The 18,691-nt window shown below is 40.8% G+C and overlaps 2 long non-coding RNA genes across 2 annotated transcripts; both read right to left on the reverse strand.

The window, feature by feature from the left end:
- Nucleotides 1-2,377: 2,377 nt before the first annotated feature.
- On the reverse strand, nt 2,378-14,517 carry LOC146662874 (uncharacterized). Its single transcript, XR_014912949.1, has 4 exons — nt 13,928-14,517; nt 8,266-8,381; nt 6,390-6,504; nt 2,378-4,393 (listed from the first exon to the last, which is right to left on the reverse strand). It is a non-coding gene; the product is annotated as an uncharacterized LOC146662874 (long non-coding RNA).
- On the reverse strand, nt 10,066-13,917 carry LOC146662875 (uncharacterized). The gene is made up of 3 exons (XR_014912948.1): nt 13,066-13,917; nt 12,697-12,761; nt 10,066-12,207 (listed from the first exon to the last, which is right to left on the reverse strand). It is a non-coding gene; the product is annotated as an uncharacterized LOC146662875 (long non-coding RNA).
- Nucleotides 14,518-18,691: the final 4,174 nt, after the last annotated feature.

Genomic DNA, 18,691 nt, shown 5'->3' on the forward strand with positions numbered 1-18,691 from the left:
ACAGTTAATTATTAATGGCCTTGTGTACATAAGTCCATTTTAACATATTATAATTGTATATAATTGGGAATTATTCTGCACATTAAACACACCTAACAAAGAGTCAGCCCAGTTAAAGTACCGGAGGTGAATCAACTGTATGGTTATTTTGGAGTTTATAGTTTGTGCTGCTGTTAAACTTTACAGTATTGACTTCAGTATTTCTGCTGTTGGTGTAGCTAGACTACTGTTGATCAGTAATATGTAATGTGAAATTTGATATTGTTACTTTGCTGGATTCACTGAGACACATGTCCAACAACCTTGGTTTATAAAGGAAATTACAGAAATTTGAGCTAACAAAACAGAGACTGGATACCTGTGTCCACGAAAAGCTCCTGTGCCAAACAGAAATTTTAATATGGTCTAATCAGCTCTATGTCATAAATGACTTCTTACCAAGCATAATCAGCCTTGGGGTGCTTGGCAGGCTTTTAACATGCAAACTGAACAATATAAATTTGTGTGCACTGAAGCCACAAAATTTAGAAATACACAGTTGCAAAAACTTCAGTGACCAATTACCTTTCCTGAATGACATATTCAATGCAAAAAATAAGAGTATTGTCAATAGGGACCAATTCCCAGTTTTTACATGATCAAAATTATTCACAAAAGGCTTCAATAAACAGAAAATGTGTGCCAACAAGAGAACAGTGCACAAAAATGAAAAGATATTTGAGCTCGACGCTTTAATGGGTTTAACATGACTTAGTCAGCACTCCGCACCGTACAGGTAGTACAAGCACACCTGAAAACACTGACCAGCTAACAGCTTTAAGCATTTGGGCGCAACCTCGGTAGTTCACCGATTCACCTGTTGCAAACGTCCAAGTTTCTATCAAGTCTCATAAATCCATCGGCAAATTACCTAACTAGTCTTTTGAGTCTCCACATTCAGAGATATTGACAATTTGTCTTTAAATGAAAATATCCTGGTAGGGTAGCTTAAAAGTCAAAACAAACAGTACTAAGAACGCATTTCGGACTTCTCTCGAATAAGTGAAAAAAACACTTACCTTCAGACTGATTAGCAGGTTCCGATCCAACTTTAATGTGTCCCATGTCAGTCCGTTTTAGGGAAAAAGTGTTAAGTGGTTTCATTTAATTTTGAGATACTCCCGCATGGACGAGCAGCAATTTGGAGTCTAGCAGAGTTACCACGAATAGCATACGATCTTCAGATATAATCCAATCAACCTTGCATTTAACCCGATTGAACATCCAGTTACCTCTGACTACTTCTAAGTTGCACATGTTAACGGTCTCATCATCACTCTGTGCTGCAGCGAACTGTATCTGTGGCACAGAATATTTGATGGCCATGTCGTTCTCCTGCTTTGCAGCTTTTTTTGAGTCTGAATTGCGGCTTAAACGTGCAAAACTAAGAGAAGCAGATCAATATTTTCTTCTTGTTGTTATTTAATGGTGGTTGGCAACCAGCGAAAGGAGCATTAACCACCTCGAGCACTATTTTCTATCCCCAGTGTTGTTTTGAAAGTGAATACCCAACGTGTGCGTCATACGTCACGTTGTACGTCAGGTGAAGGTGTGGTGTCGGCTATCGCACCTGTCGCATTACAAAGCTTTAAAAACGTAACAATCCAACACAACCCAACGCGCTAAACTGTGATAATGTGTTACATTATCACTGAAGGAAACGGCTTCCAGGGCCTAATCCGTGGATCGGCTTCCTCCGAGGCGTGGACGTCTATCAGCAGAGAATGTACCTTAGTCTGTAACACAGTCAAATATATTCTCAAGTAATATTCAAGCATGCCATTCAGCGTGTTAGTACGAGCTCGGGAGCAGCTTGGGAGAACAAGAAAACAGAGACTGCTTCAGGTTGTCTTCCCAAATTGACTCAACTTTATTCACAAGTACAACAGTTTATATAGAGGGACAAATTCATGAGTCAGCAGATTCTCAGTTTAAACCAGTACAGACCAAGATAAGGGAGCGTCTTTCTGCCCTTGGGTGAAGAAGCATCCTTTGTATAGTGTATCAGTTCAGCTACAATTGTGATTATCTCAGCGACATATTTTCAAGGCACGAAATAAAGAGTTCTTTCATTAGTGAATTCTGAAACAAACCATCTGGCCTTCAACAGGCGTCTCCTAAAAGATTAAGAAACTAATGTAGCTGAGGGAGTGATCTCTGTGGTATTTCAACCTTGTACCAGCCTGTGATTCTCACACATCAATTCTTGGGTCAAAGAGAAAAATAACTAAAACAAAGGGGCCTTATTGAATGACAGAGTTTTCCTGCATAATGTCACTATAAAACAATATCCAGTAAATGCTCCCATGGTACTAAAATACCTAACAGTTCCCCTCTTTTATTATTTTTTTAAAATAATAACTCAAATAGAAAGGAAAAATCACAAATGTAATAACATAATATAAAAAGCAAATCATAAAATGTAATAGTTCACAGCCTAATGTTCAATATACACACCAGGATCATCATTGGTAACATCTGGCACATCCTCAGGATCAATTTGTGCTAATTGCAAATACATTGAAGTAGCTGTACTAGGTGGGTGTCTTGCCAAGTGGAGCATGAGGTATTGTCAGCAAAATGTGGCTTGTAGAAATGTGAACAGGGTTGCAGTTTACAATACAAAATAGTAAATAAAAATCCTAAGGTTAATGCAGTAGATATGATTAATAATCTAAATATATAAAAAAACACAGTTCTTCAGTCGTCTCCTGGCCTGGTCCCAGGTTCGAGAGACCTAAGCGTCGTGTGATGACAATGGGCATTTCATTTTTTCCATTATCAGGATGAAACGAGTCTATCTTTATCAGGTTAGACATTGTGTGGTACTCTAGGCTTTCTGTTCCTGCTGGATGTTCGAGTACCTTGTTGTTGTTCAGGTGGGGGATCAAAGGGCTTTCTGAGTCTTGGCTCTTTCAGGCGTTGTGTGTTAATCAGCGATTGTGCGTGTGTAGGTGTATTGAATCCGGGCGCTGGCTCGCCTGAGTCGTCATCTACTTGATCCGACGCCTTAGGTGGTTTGGTGGGGCTGGTCTTAACCCTGCTGGCATGAATCCACTGAGGTTGTCCGTCTGTTAGGATGCTGGTTCTCGTCACTGCAAGTACAGTCTGGGGGCTGGAACACGCGGCCTCCCTGAGTGCCCTTGGTTTTAGCGACTTCACCAACACCGCATCTCCTGGTTTCCACGGATGGGTTGGATCTGTGGAAGGGAGAGGCTGAGAGAGACAAACTTTCTGATAGTTATTATTCAGTGTTTCTACCAGGTTATGAACATAGTCAGACAATGCAGTGTCTATGTCCCCTTCCAATAGCGGTGCCCCTCTGGAGGCTGACCATGGTGTTGGAAACGGTCTTCCCATGATTATTTCAAATGGAGATAATTTGGTTGCTGCGGATGGAGTCATTCTAATCTCGCAGAGGATTTGAGGAAGTAGTTTGATCCAGGTCATTCCTGTTTCTATCATTGCTTTAGTCAGGCGATTTTTTATGGTCCTATTCATTCTTTCTACAACTCCTGAACTCTGAGGATGGTATGGCACATGATATTTCCAGTCTATTCCTAGAGTTTTAGCACACTTTTGAATTACTTCTGATGTGAATGAAGGTCCTCTATCACTGTTAATTTGGTGAGGTATTCCAAATCTGGGTATTATTTCATTGCACAACTTTTGACAGACTACTTCTGCAGTTTCTTTTGATGTTGGATAAGCTTCTACCCATTTACTAAATTGGTCCACTATTACCAGTAAGTACTTGATGCTTCCTTGTGCTGGCATGTGTGTAAAATCAATTTGTAATGTATGAAATGGGAAATCTGGTTGTGGTAAATGCTGATGTTTTGCTTTTGAGCTACCTACATTAGTTCGTGCACATGTTAGACAGGTTGCTAATATGCGTTTTACTGCGTGTGATGTTTTCTCGATTACAAATCTTGATTTTATTGCTCCTATTACCCCTCTTTGTCCGACATGACTCACACCGTGAAAATGGCGGACAAGGATTGGCAGTAGTGAAGATGGGAGGGCAATCAAACCCTCAAGGTTTTTGTATAAGCCGTCTCTGTTATCTAAGGTACAATCATTACTTTCCCAGTAAGTGTAATCTAAGGCAGAGGCTTGCTCTTGTATGAATTTTAGGTCAACATTTGTTTCTAAATAGTCTGGGAGTGCGACAAGTGGCAGCTGTAAAGGCAAAGATAATACTTCCTTTCTGGGTGGTTGCTGTGAGGCAGCAGCTGCTTTCGCGGTTACGTCTGCAAGAGCATTTCCCACTGCTTCGTCTGTGTCAGCCGTGCTGTGCCCCTTCGTTTTAACAACTGCAATTGCCGATGGCAGCTGTATAGCCTGCAAAAGTCTTTGAACAAGATCAGAATTAGCGATCGATTTTCCATCAGCAGATGTGAAGCCTCTCTGTCTCCACAATGTGCCAAAGTCATGCACCACACCGAATGCATAACGGCTATCAGTGTAAATTGTTACCCGCTTATCCACATGTAACTCACAGGTGCGTATTAAAGCCATGAGCTCTGCTTTTTGTGCTGAGTGAAATGGTAATGAGTGAGCCTCTAGTATGATGTCAGGCAATGTCACCACCGAATAGCCACAAAGAAATGAGTTGTCATTTGGTTTTGAACAGGACCCGTCCACATAAACAATGACTGAGTCTGGTATTGGTGTCTGCTCTAAGTCTGGGCGTGGTGCTGTGGATTCCTGTATACGTGTCATACAATCATGATCGTCAGGGTCGTCTGAACCATCCTGTCGGTCAGAGGAACACAGCATACGAATGAGTAAGTGTGCTGGCGAATTGGGTGTGCTGTTTGCTTTTATAGTGAGATTTGCTGTTGAAGTCAGTGTAGCTTCATAACCTGAGCGACGTTGTGCGGTCATATGTTGTGTAGTTATGTTTGCTAGAATGGTCGTGACCTGGTGATTGGTGTGTAGAATAGTGTCATGTGAGAGTGTGAGCTTCTCGCAGTCCCTTATCATGATAGAGCAAGCTGCTACTGCTCTCAGGCAGGCCGGCATCCCCTGAACTACTGCTGGCAGCACCTTTGAGTAGAAGGCTACTGGACAGTAGCCACAGCCATGCTCTTGGGCCAATACGCCTGCACAGGTTGTGCCGTTCTCTGTGACGTACAGGTGGAACGGTAAGTGGTAGTCAGGCAGACCCAAACAAGGGGCAGAGGTCAGCGCTCCCTGTAATGCATTGAAAGAGGCAGTCATTTCTGTTGACCACAGTATTCGAGGAGGCTTGTCTTTTTTGCAGCATTCACGCAGAATGTGGTCATGAAAAGAACAGTCTGGTATCCACTGTCTGCAATAGTTCACCATGCCTAGGAAAGACAGCATTTCCTTCTGTGTAGTGGGCTTAGGGACAGAGGTCACAGCTTTGACCCTGTCTGTAGTCATGGAACGTTGTCCGTGAGACAGTGTGAATCCCAAATATTGAACAGAAGTCTGACAGTACTGCATTTTCTTTGCTGATGCTTTGTGGCCAGTCTGTTGGAGGTGCTGGAGTAGCATATGTGTGGCAGTTTGACATAGTTTTTCACTTTCAGCACAGAGGAGGAGATCATCCACGTACTGGATCAAGGTACAGCCCTCTGGAGGAATGAAGCCGTCCAGGGTAGCACGTACCACCATTGAGAAAGCCGCAGGGCTGTCTACCATGCCTTGGGGTAAGCGAGTCCATGTGTACTGCTTATCTCTATGTGTAAAAGCAAATAGCGGCTGTGTGTCCTCATGCACAGGTACTGAGAAAAAGGCGGAGCACAAATCCACCACAGTAAAATGTGTGGCTGTTGCTGGAATAGATGTCAGTATGCTGGGAACATCTGGGACAAGAGGTGGCAGAGGCATAATGACTGCATTAATTTGCCTTAAGTCTTGTGTGAAACGCCATACGCCAGGTTTGTTAGGCTTTGGCACAGGATTGACAGGAGTGTTATATGGAGATACTGTGGGCTTTATTACTCCAGCTGTCAATAAATCTCCTATGATGATGTCTAAGGCTGCGGCTTTTTCAGCGGAAATGGGATATTGCTTGACATATACCGGCTTGTTGTTTTTCAGCTGAGCATGATAAGGTGTACAGTCGATAAATCCTACATCATTCTCACCTCTTGACCATAATGTCATGTTTTGATATTCAGCTGGCAATGTGACAGCAAAGATAGTACAGTGTATGGGGTAGGTTAGATCTATGTGTCGACATGGTGCAGTAATGTCATAGCCTATGTCTGAGTTATGCGACAAAACCACTGTTTGGCCTTCACTGGTGTGAGCAGTTATCATGTTGTTGAACAGTGTGAGAGAAACAAATATGTGGCTTCCAGGCATGGGGTTACCTGGTAGTGGTGTCTGTACACGTGTTTGGCACAGTGTGTGACGTGGGATACCAGTCAGATGGATATTGAGTTCATTCTCCGCTGAGGCGTCCAGCTGACACAGAGGCTGTTCCTTCTCCATGGTGTCGGTGCATAGGGCAGAGAAAACATAGCTGTTATCAGTGTCTGCAAACATTTCACCCTTTGTGTTAAATGAAATACACAAGTTCATTTTTGCCATTAAATCTCTGCCTAATAGATTCACAGGCGAGTTTGGAATAATTATGAATGGATGATATGTAATTTCGTCTGGTTTTGGGCCCCAGCGTGTTTTTAGAGAATGAGTTTTGGGGCATTGCACTAGAGTTCCGTTTATTCCCATGGTGTTGATGCACACAGAGGAAACAGGCCCACTATAGAATTTTCCAGACAGTGAACTTTTAGTGGCTCCACTGTCAACTAAAAAGGAATAAATCTTTTCACCTATTTCTATATCTAACGTGGGCAAGCTTTCTGTGTTACGGGACAATTGCAAATGCAGCATCGTGTGTAGTGCTTCACACTGTCCCTCGTCTTCACCTGGGCCTCCCTATTGTCGGTCCAGTCTTTCGTTATCATATGGGTGGGGATTAAAATGTGGATTATAAGGTTGCTGCCTAAGTGCAAAAGGGCCATTATTTTGATGTGATTCCTGTCTGCGTTGCCAGTTACCTTGTCTGGAAGAGCTCTGCTGACGCCTAGTGGCAGGAGCTGGTCCTGTGTTTTGTGGTTGAGACCTACGTGCTGCTGATTTGCATTCCCTCCTCCAGTGTCCTATTTTTCCACAATAAAAACATGCGTCTCCACTCCTATCTCTCCTTCTGAAATCTCCCTGCTGCGCTTGTTGAGGGGGCGGGGCCCCTGCATACATCATTTTTTCACTTTCCTCTGAGCCTTCAACATCAAAATTCAACATCATCTTAACACTTTTAGCCTTCGTGCTGTTGGGGAAAAGATCTGCACCAGCTTTTGTTTTGACAAGTGTGATAAAGTTCTTTATCTTCATGTCATAGAGATTATCAGTGGCAGTCAGCTTCAATAGTTGTGAACATTCTGGATGAATATTGTTTAAGAATGTTGTTATGAAAATCTGATCATTTCCTCCTTCAGGCATGCATGCCTCATTAGTCCAGCAGTGTGTGAAACGTTTGATTTTATCTCTAGACATTGTGAGCAGAAATTTCTTTAGATTTTGAAAAAAGGCTGTGATTTTGTCATCGTTTATCCACAAAAACGAGGTGGTGTTGGCTGCTTGGTCATCTTTAGGGTCTAGTTCCTCTACTTCTTCAATAAGCTGAGATTCAGTCACACCTGGAATTCGTTGACATAATATATATCTATAATCAGGCCCACCCAAGTGGTGGTATCTGGTTTTACAGTTAATTTTGATTTTTTATCGGACCCGTCTAAGGTCTTTGAATTATTCTGACCCATGGTCAGTGATTTCCAGAGGGGTTTAGACGCTTGAAGGATTTAAGTTAGTTTTTATTTTGCTGTGGCACACCTGAGGTTACTTGATTTTTTGCTAGCAATTTTATCTTTTTAGTGAGCAACTTCTCACTTTTTAACGAGCAACTTCTCGTTTTATGACCCCAGGCAACTTCCTGTGTCCTTTCTGCTGGTGAGCAACTTCTTAGTTTATGACAACAGGCAACTTCCTGTGTCCTTTCTGCTTTAATTTACAAAACAACAGGCAACTTCCTGTGTTTCTATGTGGGCCACTAAAGAAGGCTCCTCAGCGTATCCCACTTGTTACTATGTGGGCCACTGAAGAAGGCCTCGTCAGCGTATCCCGTTTCTATGTGGATCACTGAGAAAGGCATAACACAGTCTTATAAAATAAAAGACGAGTGCCTACCTTCGTCAGGATCCCACTTCTGACACCAAAATTGAAGGAAACGGCTTCCAGGGCCTAATCCGTGGATCGGCTTCCTCCGAGGCGTGGACGTCTATCAGCAGAGAATGTACCTTAGTCTGTAACACAGTCAAATATATTCTCAAGTAATATTCAAGCATGCCATTCAGCGTGTTAGTACGAGCTCGGGAGCAGCTTGGGAGAACAAGAAAACAGAGACTGCTTCAGGTTGTCTTCCCAAATTGACTCAACTTTATTCACAAGTACAACAGTTTATATAGAGGGACAAATTCATGAGTCAGCAGATTCTCAGTTTAAACCAGTACAGACCAAGATAAGGGAGCGTCTTTCTGCCCTTGGGTGAAGAAGCATCCTTTGTATAGTGTATCAGTTCAGCTACAATTGTGATTATCTCAGCGACATATTTTCAAGGCACGAAATAAAGAGTTCTTTCATTAGTGAATTCTGAAACAAACCATCTGGCCTTCAACAGGCGTCTCCTAAAAGATTAAGAAACTAATGTAGCTGAGGGAGTGATCTCTGTGGTATTTCAACCTTGTACCAGCCTGTGATTCTCACACATCAATTCTTGGGTCAAAGAGAAAAATAACTAAAACAAAGGGGCCTTATTGAATGACAGAGTTTTCCTGCATAATGTCACTATAAAACAATATCCAGTAAATGCTCCCATGGTACTAAAATACCTAACAATCACGTATATCAGGACATCTCTTCTGAACCAAGACGAAGTGGTGCTACAAAGGAATTATTTCTTTAGGAGAGCATTTAATAGCAGTCTGGCCTGCAACAAAATGCACCGCTAAAAATACAGTTTCTGCTTGTCCCAGAATTTATTAATTTTGAGAGTGAAGTTGTAGGACTGATGCTGGTTAGTGGTGTAGGTTTCATGGATGTGACACCTTGTGTAAAATGACGACCAGAGCATATTATTAGGTCAGTTCACTGTAGTTAGGCAGAGGTGTCTTAAAAAGTACCACCTTATACAAAACAAATGAAGGTCCAGTATAAGAAAGAATAAGAAGAGAAAAAAAGCAACATCCTGCTAAATGAAGTCATTTTTAAACATTACTCTAAATGTAGCCATTAGTTTTTGTTGCTGGCCATACAAAAATAAGTATACTTCAATTATATTTCCCAAGTATATCTTACCTAGTACGTATACTAATAATGCTTCTTGGGACTATATTGGCCCCCGTTTTAGTACATAACAGTATTCTTGAAATTAACTTTTAGATGTACTTTTTGTTCACCATAATTGTACTAGCATAATGTCATAATGTCTACAAGAGTATAATTAAATATACTCGACTCTATCACAATACTAACCTTACAAGTATACTATTAATTAATAGTATTACTAATGTTTCACATTGTTTGACTAAACAAATGCATTTATTAATATATGAGGTTCCATTCAGTTCAAGGAATTAAATTTTAGTGTGGCTGCAACTTACTCCTTAAGTTAAAAATTATGCTGTATATTGTAGTTTATATGTTATACTGCTTTCACAGTGAATCACATTTTATAGTAATACACTCTGAATGAGGATTTTTTTTTCTCAAAGATATTTTTATTGAGTTGAAGCAACAAAGAAAAGCAAATACACGCAGAATTGTCAAACGCCAAACAAGCAAGTTTCACAGTGACTGTTAAAACTGAAATATCAGAATACAGATTAATGACACACTCACATGTCTTATAGTTGCTTCCAGCAGTTTATCCCCTACCCACAACACTTAGAACCCCTATCCCTCAGACCAGGAAGGAAAAAACCCAACAAAGCAAGAAAAAAGAAGCAAACAAATAAAAACAACTGAATGAGGATTTAAGTAATTACTCTTAGATCTACAGTAGAAAACAACAGAAATCCGGATGGTGTAATAGTATAATCTCAGTAACATCACCAATTGTTACATTTGCTGTATTTTACAGCTGTTTCCATGAGTACGGTGAGTTACCGTAAAAATAGTGTAATCTCATGGAATTTTCCCACAATTACATGCAAATTACAGTACTAAACTGCTAACATCCTTTAGAGTTTTTTACTGTTGATTTTGCAGTACTAAGCTATGGAAATTACTGCAAAGGCTAACAGTGTTCATGTTTTGAATCGGGTAATTTCATGGTGAGAAATGTCTTTGACAAAAAAAATGCAGGATTAATTAATAGCTGTATATGACTGCTAGGTTAGGACGTGGTTAGGTGCAAATACTTAAGAGAGAGAGATTTTGCTCTATTAATATTTAATGGAAATCTTTTCCTCCATAAGATTGTGGGCAAAGTCAATAAATTGTCTCCTGGCTTTCAGGTCCCCTTGAGCCAAATTTACAGTTTTTGCAATTAAGAAAAGAAAAATAGATTTAAGGTGAAACAAATTTTTTCAATTCATGGAATGATGACATTATCACTCATTCCATATTGTTCCTAAAGTTTGCAGTCTTTTTTTTAGTTAAAAGTTAAAGCAGAGCTTGTTTTTTTTAGCTTCTTTGATAATGTAACTCTGCATATGTGTACATGCATGTGCACTGATGTGTGCATGGGGGGTGATTTAACATTACAGTCCCTTGAAATAGCATTCATAGTCCTTGAACTTGTGCACATTTTGTCACCTTACAACCACAAACAAAAGATGTTTTTATTGACAGTTTCAATGGTAGATTAACACAAAGTAGCACATAATTGTGAAGTGGCATGAAAATAATACATGGTTGTCAAAATTCTAAGCAAATGAAATTTGGAAAAGTGTGTCATTCTTTTCTATTCACCCCCTGCTCTTCATAGAGCCACATTTTGCTCCAGTTACACCTGCAGGTCTTTTGGAGTACGTCTCTACCAGCTTTGCACATCTAGAGACTGAATTATTTGCCCATTCTTCACTGTAAAACAGCTCAAACTTAGACAGATTGGATGGAAAGCGTCTCTGAGTCTGTATGACTATGTTTACTGTTTTGTCTATTTCAAACAGATGCCTGTCCTCACCTCTGCAGTGCTGCCGTCTCCTCTAACCCGGCATGTTTCTAAGGTATGTTTTCTTTCTTTTGGATGTTGTTCTTGTGGTTTTTCTTCAGAGATGAGGTTTGCAGTGTCTGTGTGGTGCAGCCGGTCTAGTCTAGGGGTAATAACAGAGATTGAAACTTTACTGATAAATTGTCCAACTAAAAAAATAGCGGGGTCCACAAATGTCATGTGACAACTAGGGATGGGTACCGGTATCCGGTGCCGTTATGGTACCGGTTCTGACATAAACGGTAGTAAACAGACCGAAAAGCAGCGCACATTTCGGTGCTTTATTTCGGTGCTTTTTTTCCCCTGAGATATCATACACTTTGGATTCTAGCCAATCATTTTACCTTTCCGAGGATAGTAGGCGGGCCCAGGTACGTACGTTCTTTTAGAGCAGAGCTACAGATTAAAAATGCCCAAGGCGAAGCGGTCAAAGTCTGGCTGTATTTCACAGCAAAAGATGCAAACTCAGCAGCAACAAGTGCTTTAAGGTGATACTGTGCAAAGGAGGTAACACCTCGAATCTGACGACGAACCTGGCGACGCATAGCGTTTTTTTAAAAGCCGAGAAATGCACCATATTTGATAGCTTGCTGCAAGACCTCACACCAAGCACATCTACTGCGGCTGTGGTGCCTGTTATCAGACCCGGAGTTAGCAACATCCCCCAAGAACCCGAAGACGAGAGTCCTGGCCCCTAGCCCTGCCAGTGTAGCGGAAATGATGACGGATGATGATGCAGCAGCAGCCGTTCTTCTCTGGGCGAGGAGCTTAATGTTGTTCGTGTGTAATTTACGTTGAGTAGGCTAACCACGTTATTACATTAATGCATGTAAGGTGAAGTAGCAAACACCGTCGTAGTTACATGCAGCTGTCTTCTTGTTTGATGGCAGATGCTCCCTTCATCCTGGCCAAAAAAGCTAAAATGACAAAAGAAAAAGTGGAAAACAGCTGAACATGAGAGGTTTTTGGACAAAGTTTGTGTTTTTTCCATTGTTTAAGCACTGCTAACCTAACCTAAACGATACCCATCCCTAGTGACAACCTAATTGGCTTACGGGATGATGACGTCCAGAGATGGGCAGTAACGCGTTACTGTAATCCGATTACTTTTTTTCAAATAACGAGTAAAGTAAGGGATTACTATTGCAAAAACGGTAATTAGATTACTGTTACTTTCCCGTAGGAACGCTGCGTTACTGCGTTACTAAAACCGTGATTTTTTTTTGCGAGAATGTCTCATGACAGTGACGTAAGCGAGTGCCACATTTGTGACAACAGCTGCGTGCAGATCAACAATGGATCATATATCGAGTGCGGGAGAGAGTATGAGCGTTTTCCTTTACTTTCTATGAAACAAAAATTCCCACCAAGGCTTTTCAGTGTGAAATTTAGTGTATAGAAAATACCTGTGCCAGGTTGTCTCCATCTAGTGGTGAACATGGCCTCACCACTACATCAAGTGAGCTTTTCACTGTGCACAGTGACACAAAAGTCATTTAACAATTTTAAAAAAAGCAATGTTACAGATTCAGTAAGAACTGAAGTTTATCATAATCCTTCAAGTTTCACTCAGTAACAGCAGCTTTTTAATATTATTGGCTATATTTTAGAGTCACATTTATATGAAATGTCAAACAATCACAGAGTGACACTGAACTAAACAATCAATGCCATGTGAGTTGTTCTTGTTTGTTCTTTATCTCAGATTTATTGTAAGCAGCGGGAGTAGAAGCTAAAGAAAAATAGTAAAGATATGAATGAATCTCTGCTCTTACAGCTTTTATTGTGCCATAATGTCTGCTTTGAAACTGTCCTCTTGCTCGTCTCTTGGATGCTCACCTCTTCTTCACCTGTTCCTTTGACCAAACTGCTGCACTCTCGTTCTCTGCTCTCGCCTCCTCTTCTGGTTATAATTAGGATGCAGTCAGCATGTGCCAAACAAACTCCCCCCAAATCGATCATGTTTGATATGATGATGACGTTTTTAACATCTTATTTATGCACTTGTTGGGTGGGAAAGAGTAAACAAAGATGGGGCATAGAAGCAGAACTGATACGTGTGGAGGGACAGTAACTGTGTGTGTATGTGTAAGCATTTAAACACTGCAGAGAGTCAAATTAACAGTAACACTATTTTGTCTAAGTCCGCCATTGTAGAAATTCATTTCACCGAAACAATAACATGGCGCACAATGTGACAATAAAGGTATAAAACACAAATTCTTACCTAGCAGGAGAATAAATAATCAGTATTTTAAGGCTACTGCATGTATAGATGTCACTGCTGGCTCACATAAGCTAGCTCTGAGACCCGCCAGAGTTTACGCCACAGTTGACTGTCGCGAAAGAGTCGTAAATCACCGGCATTGTAAAACTTAAAATGATTCCAGGGCATGTTATAAAACACCCAATAGATGTGCTGGATATTAAACGGTATCAAACGACTAAATGAACACAGGGTTACAATTACATGCTCACATCGTCACATCGAGAGTTTATTCATTAATCATCAGAGTTCAACAATGTTACATCCAGTTGAAAACAGCTTCACTAACGCCAGCAAAACAGGCTAACAGTATATAAGAGCACAGAAACAGCCGTGCTTATCAACAGCTCGACATATCCTCAACAACTCACCTCAGTATGTGTAACCCGTTCATGTGTTACGCCTGTTGTTCTTGCGTTGTGTTCTGGCGTGAAAGTAGGAGGCAGGAGACAGTACTGGGTCTTTGGCTCTTTACTGCACATCTGCAACACAGAAACATGTGTCTGATCTGTGTGTGTCACGCGACTGCCAGTACACCTCTCCTCCGGCCATGCTGAAAGCAGCTGTGTCTGCAGCTTCATTAACACTACAATAATATAATGAATCAAATACAACAAATTGTTTTAAAACATTAACTTAAGCTCTCAAAAACAAAAAGCACAAAATAAATAATATGTCACTGAAAAAACATCAAAAACAACTTATAAGAACAATAAACAAAATAATTCAAAAACAAATAAACAGTCAGATAAATACAATTCAATAACCAGGACCCAATATTCTGGTACTTATAGTTCAAACATTATACTTCAGTACAATTATATTAATAACCGCCATCTAACAGGCAGTACAACACTGTACTTATAAAAACAATGACTGAAAGACAGCATCTCCAAAACATAAGAACATCTCCATACCTGCAACACAGAAATATGTGTCTGATCTGTGTGTGTCACGCGACTGCCAGTACACCTCTCCTGACGAAGGAAAAGAGTGCATGCTGTTAAAAAAAGACTGCCGCGAGTAGCCGCTAGCAATCAGGCTAACTTAGCATGCTAGCATTTTAGCTGCGTTCTCGGCTAAAACTCATAAGCGTATATTAGTGAACTCCGCCCTCCACAAAACTTATCCCGAATGAGTCTCTTAATGACAAATAAAAACGCGGCGGTTTGGCTGTATTCACATTGCAGCTTGGGATCTGAACAAACTTTAATTAGCTGAGAGCAACGTGGCAGTGACTTACCTCCGGCCATGCTGAAAGGAGCTGTGACCGGGGCACACATGCACGCGCCTACGTCACCACGCAGCGCACACACACATGAACGCACTATACACATATGCAGCATATTTATATTACTTGGTTTTAGAGTTGGAGTATTTACATATTGATCTGAAATATTTTGCTGCTGAACAGCAGAGCTCCAAAGCGTCCCCCTGTAACCATGGTTACGCAGATGCATTCCGACTGTCACGTCACCGAGGAGAACCTGTTTCAAATGTATACCTGGATCAACCTGCAATCAGTTTGAAAAGTTTTCTGCTGAGATCCGCAGCTCGACTTCCTGGCACCCCGGGATAAGATGAGTTGCTGTGTTTTTCACGGAGAAAAAATAACGTCAGTGTTAGATGAAAAAAAAAAGATGCAAGCAGAAGAGGACAGCAGATTGAGAAGAGATTTCTTCAAACGGTAAGGAGCTTCTAACAAGTGATATCTGATAAGCTTAAAACTTAAATCTTAAATCTAATGTCCAGATTCATGCTAAACTTTTCTGATTACTCCGTGTATCTGCACCGTTAGACTTTTCATCGCCACTTTACGGTAACATACTGGCGTCACTGCTGCCAGCGTCATATCGTGACGCCGTGTTACGGTAGCTTACCTTTCTGCAGGATGATACCGTTTTTTGCTGGTGTGGTATAATACTCTTGGACAAATTATGGTAACGCACCGTAGCCTTTTTTACGGTATCTCACTGGCGACAGTTATGTCAGTGAGATACCGTTATGTCGTTATGTCGTAAATTACGTCAACAAAGTAACATCATACTGTGATTAATAAATTGGTATACTACCGTTTATTCACGGTATGTCACTGTAAGCCCGCTGCAAGGTAATAAACTGCAATATATTAACCAGTAACTTACCGTTATCACGCATCATCAGTACCAAAAATATTCATCTCTGCTAGAGGACACCGTGTCCTAACAGGCGGTCATTTACTCTTTTAACAGGTCGTAATTTACCGTAATTTCAGTTAACAGTAACATACTGTAAGAGACTGGAGGGTTCCAAAAAAGTTGGATGGATGGATACACACACACACACACACACACACACACACACACACACACACACACACACACACACACACAAAATATAATTCATGTGCTTTACACCACTTTATTTCAATTCTGACTCTTCCCTGCTGAAATGCACATTTCCAAAATCAAAAACTGAAAAGAACTGAAAACATATTTTCATTGAGGAAGCACTTGTTTTTACTAAACCATGTAATCCATTATTTTCTCAGATGGTTGTACAAACAATAACGATATTATGTCATATCCATATCATGGCAGACAACACATGCTCAAGTGTTGGGTTTCCTTACTTATATTTTGTAGGGTCTCAAACCTACAATGTGAAGTGCCTTGGCATTCATTTTGTTGGCACCATACAAACAAACTGAATTGTAATGGATATAATATCAAGCCCCACACGTCTCCCTTTATATACACTTTGTCCAAAATACTGGCTCACACGACCAAATCATTGCACAAAACAGGGTCCACAAGGACATGGATGAGCGTGTGTGGTGTGAAGGAACTTGACTGACCTGCACTGAACCCTGATCTTGCTTTGTGGACTGAGTTCATTGATTTGTAGGGTGAGCCAATACATGTGACAATTAAAGTGTAAGTAGCTGAAATAATTTTTAACAAACGGGTAAAAGAAGGTTAGCACTGTTGCCACACAGCAAGAAGGTCCTGAGTTCAATTCCACCATCAGGTCTTTCTGTGTGGAGTTTGCATGTTCTCCCCGTGTTTGCGTGGGTTCTCTCCGGGTACTCCGGCTTCCTCCCACCGTCCAAAGACATGCAGCTTGTGGGGATAGGTTAATTGGATAATACAAATTGCCACTAGGTGTGAATGTGCGAGTGAATGTGAGTGTGAATGGTTGTCTGTCCCTGTGTGTTGGCCCTGCGACAGACTGGCGACCTGTCCAGGGTGTACCCCGCCTTTCGCCCTATGACAGCTGGGATAGGCTCCGGCGCCCCCCGCGACCCTGAAAAAGGATAAGCGGAAGTGAATGGATGGATGGATGGGTAAAAGAAGGGAAAAAAATCAAAACTGTTGCACTCAAAAAAACCTATTGGACAGAGACAGCGTCTTGCAAGATGGCGAGAGAGCTTGTCTTCATTGTTGCTCGTCTTGTGTAAATGTCCAGAAAGCATGGGCCATGGATCATCTGTGGAGACATGGGTAACAACACATTGGTCACTTAAATTATACAAGAAATTTACTAATTTCCCTAATTTGAAGTTCTCCACTCAAATTCAGTAAGCCACTGGAGGAAAGTTGTGACATGAGGGTTAATGTGAACAACCTTTCGCTTCACAGTGGTCCCAGTCTTCCTGCTTGTCCCAACCTTGGAGGTACATTTTGTTCCCTCTTCAGGGTTTATCCTTACAAAAAACCTTGCACCCGCTGACTCCTGGTATTCCAGGTTCAATACATAGAATGAACCAAAGAAGACTGACATTGCATCAGCACAGGTGTTCTCTTTGTCCAGCTCAACAATTACACGCCCCTCTGCACTCACCATCCAGCAGGTGGCGGTCATTGAACTTTGTCCTTAAATGTATAGGGGCAACATGTTGTCATTATGCAACATAAAATAATTTCAATACTTCACTTCTTCACACTGTCTAGATAGTCATAAAGCAAATACCTACGTACAGTTAATTATTAATGGCCTTGTGTACATAAGTCCATTTTAACATATTATAATTGTATATAATTGGGAATTATTCTGCACATTAAACACACCTAACAAAGAGTCAGCCCAGTTAAAGTACCGGAGGTGAATCAACTGTATGGTTATTTTGGAGTTTATAGTTTGTGCTGCTGTTAAACTTTACAGTATTGACTTCAGTATTTCTGCTGTTGGTGTAGCTAGACTACTGTTGATCAGTAATATGTAATGTGAAATTTGATATTGTTACTTTGCTGGATTCACTGAGACACATGTCCAACAACCTTGGTTTATAAAGGAAATTACAGAAATTTGAGCTAACAAAACAGAGACTGGATACCTGTGTCCACGAAAAGCTCCTGTGCCAAACAGAAATTTTAATATGGTCTAATCAGCTCTATGTCATAAATGACTTCTTACCAAGCATAATCAGCCTTGGGGTGCTTGGCAGGCTTTTAACATGCAAACTGAACAATATAAATTTGTGTGCACTGAAGCCACAAAATTTAGAAATACACAGTTGCAAAAACTTCAGTGACCAATTACCTTTCCTGAATGACATATTCAATGCAAAAAATAAGAGTATTGTCAATAGGGACCAATTCCCAGTTTTTACATGATCAAAATTATTCACAAAAGGCTTCAATAAACAGAAAATGTGTGCCAACAAGAGAACAGTGCACAAAAATGAAAAGATATTTGAGCTCGACGCTTTAATGGGTTTAACATGACTTAGTCAGCACTCCGCACCGTACAGGTAGTACAAGCACACCTGAAAACACTGACCAGCTAACAGCTTTAAGCATTTGGGCGCAACCTCGGTAGTTCACCGATTCACCTGTTGCAAACGTCCAAGTTTCTATCAAGTCTCATAAATCCATCGGCAAATTACCTAACTAGTCTTTTGAGTCTCCACATTCAGAGATATTGACAATTTGTCTTTAAATGAAAATATCCTGGTAGGGTAGCTTAAAAGTCAAAACAAACAGTACTAAGAACGCATTTCGGACTTCTCTCGAATAAGTGAAAAAAACACTTACCTTCAGACTGATTAGCAGGTTCCGATCCAACTTTAATGTGTCCCATGTCAGTCCGTTTTAGGGAAAAAGTGTTAAGTGGTTTCATTTAATTTTGAGATACTCCCGCATGGACGAGCAGCA

This window comes from Rhamphochromis longiceps, linkage group LG8 (assembly GCF_057381845.1).
Source record: "Rhamphochromis longiceps isolate RC_006_pf linkage group LG8, R_longiceps_female_GT1.1, whole genome shotgun sequence".
In the NCBI taxonomy this organism is placed as follows: domain Eukaryota; kingdom Metazoa; phylum Chordata; class Actinopteri; order Cichliformes; family Cichlidae; genus Rhamphochromis; species Rhamphochromis longiceps.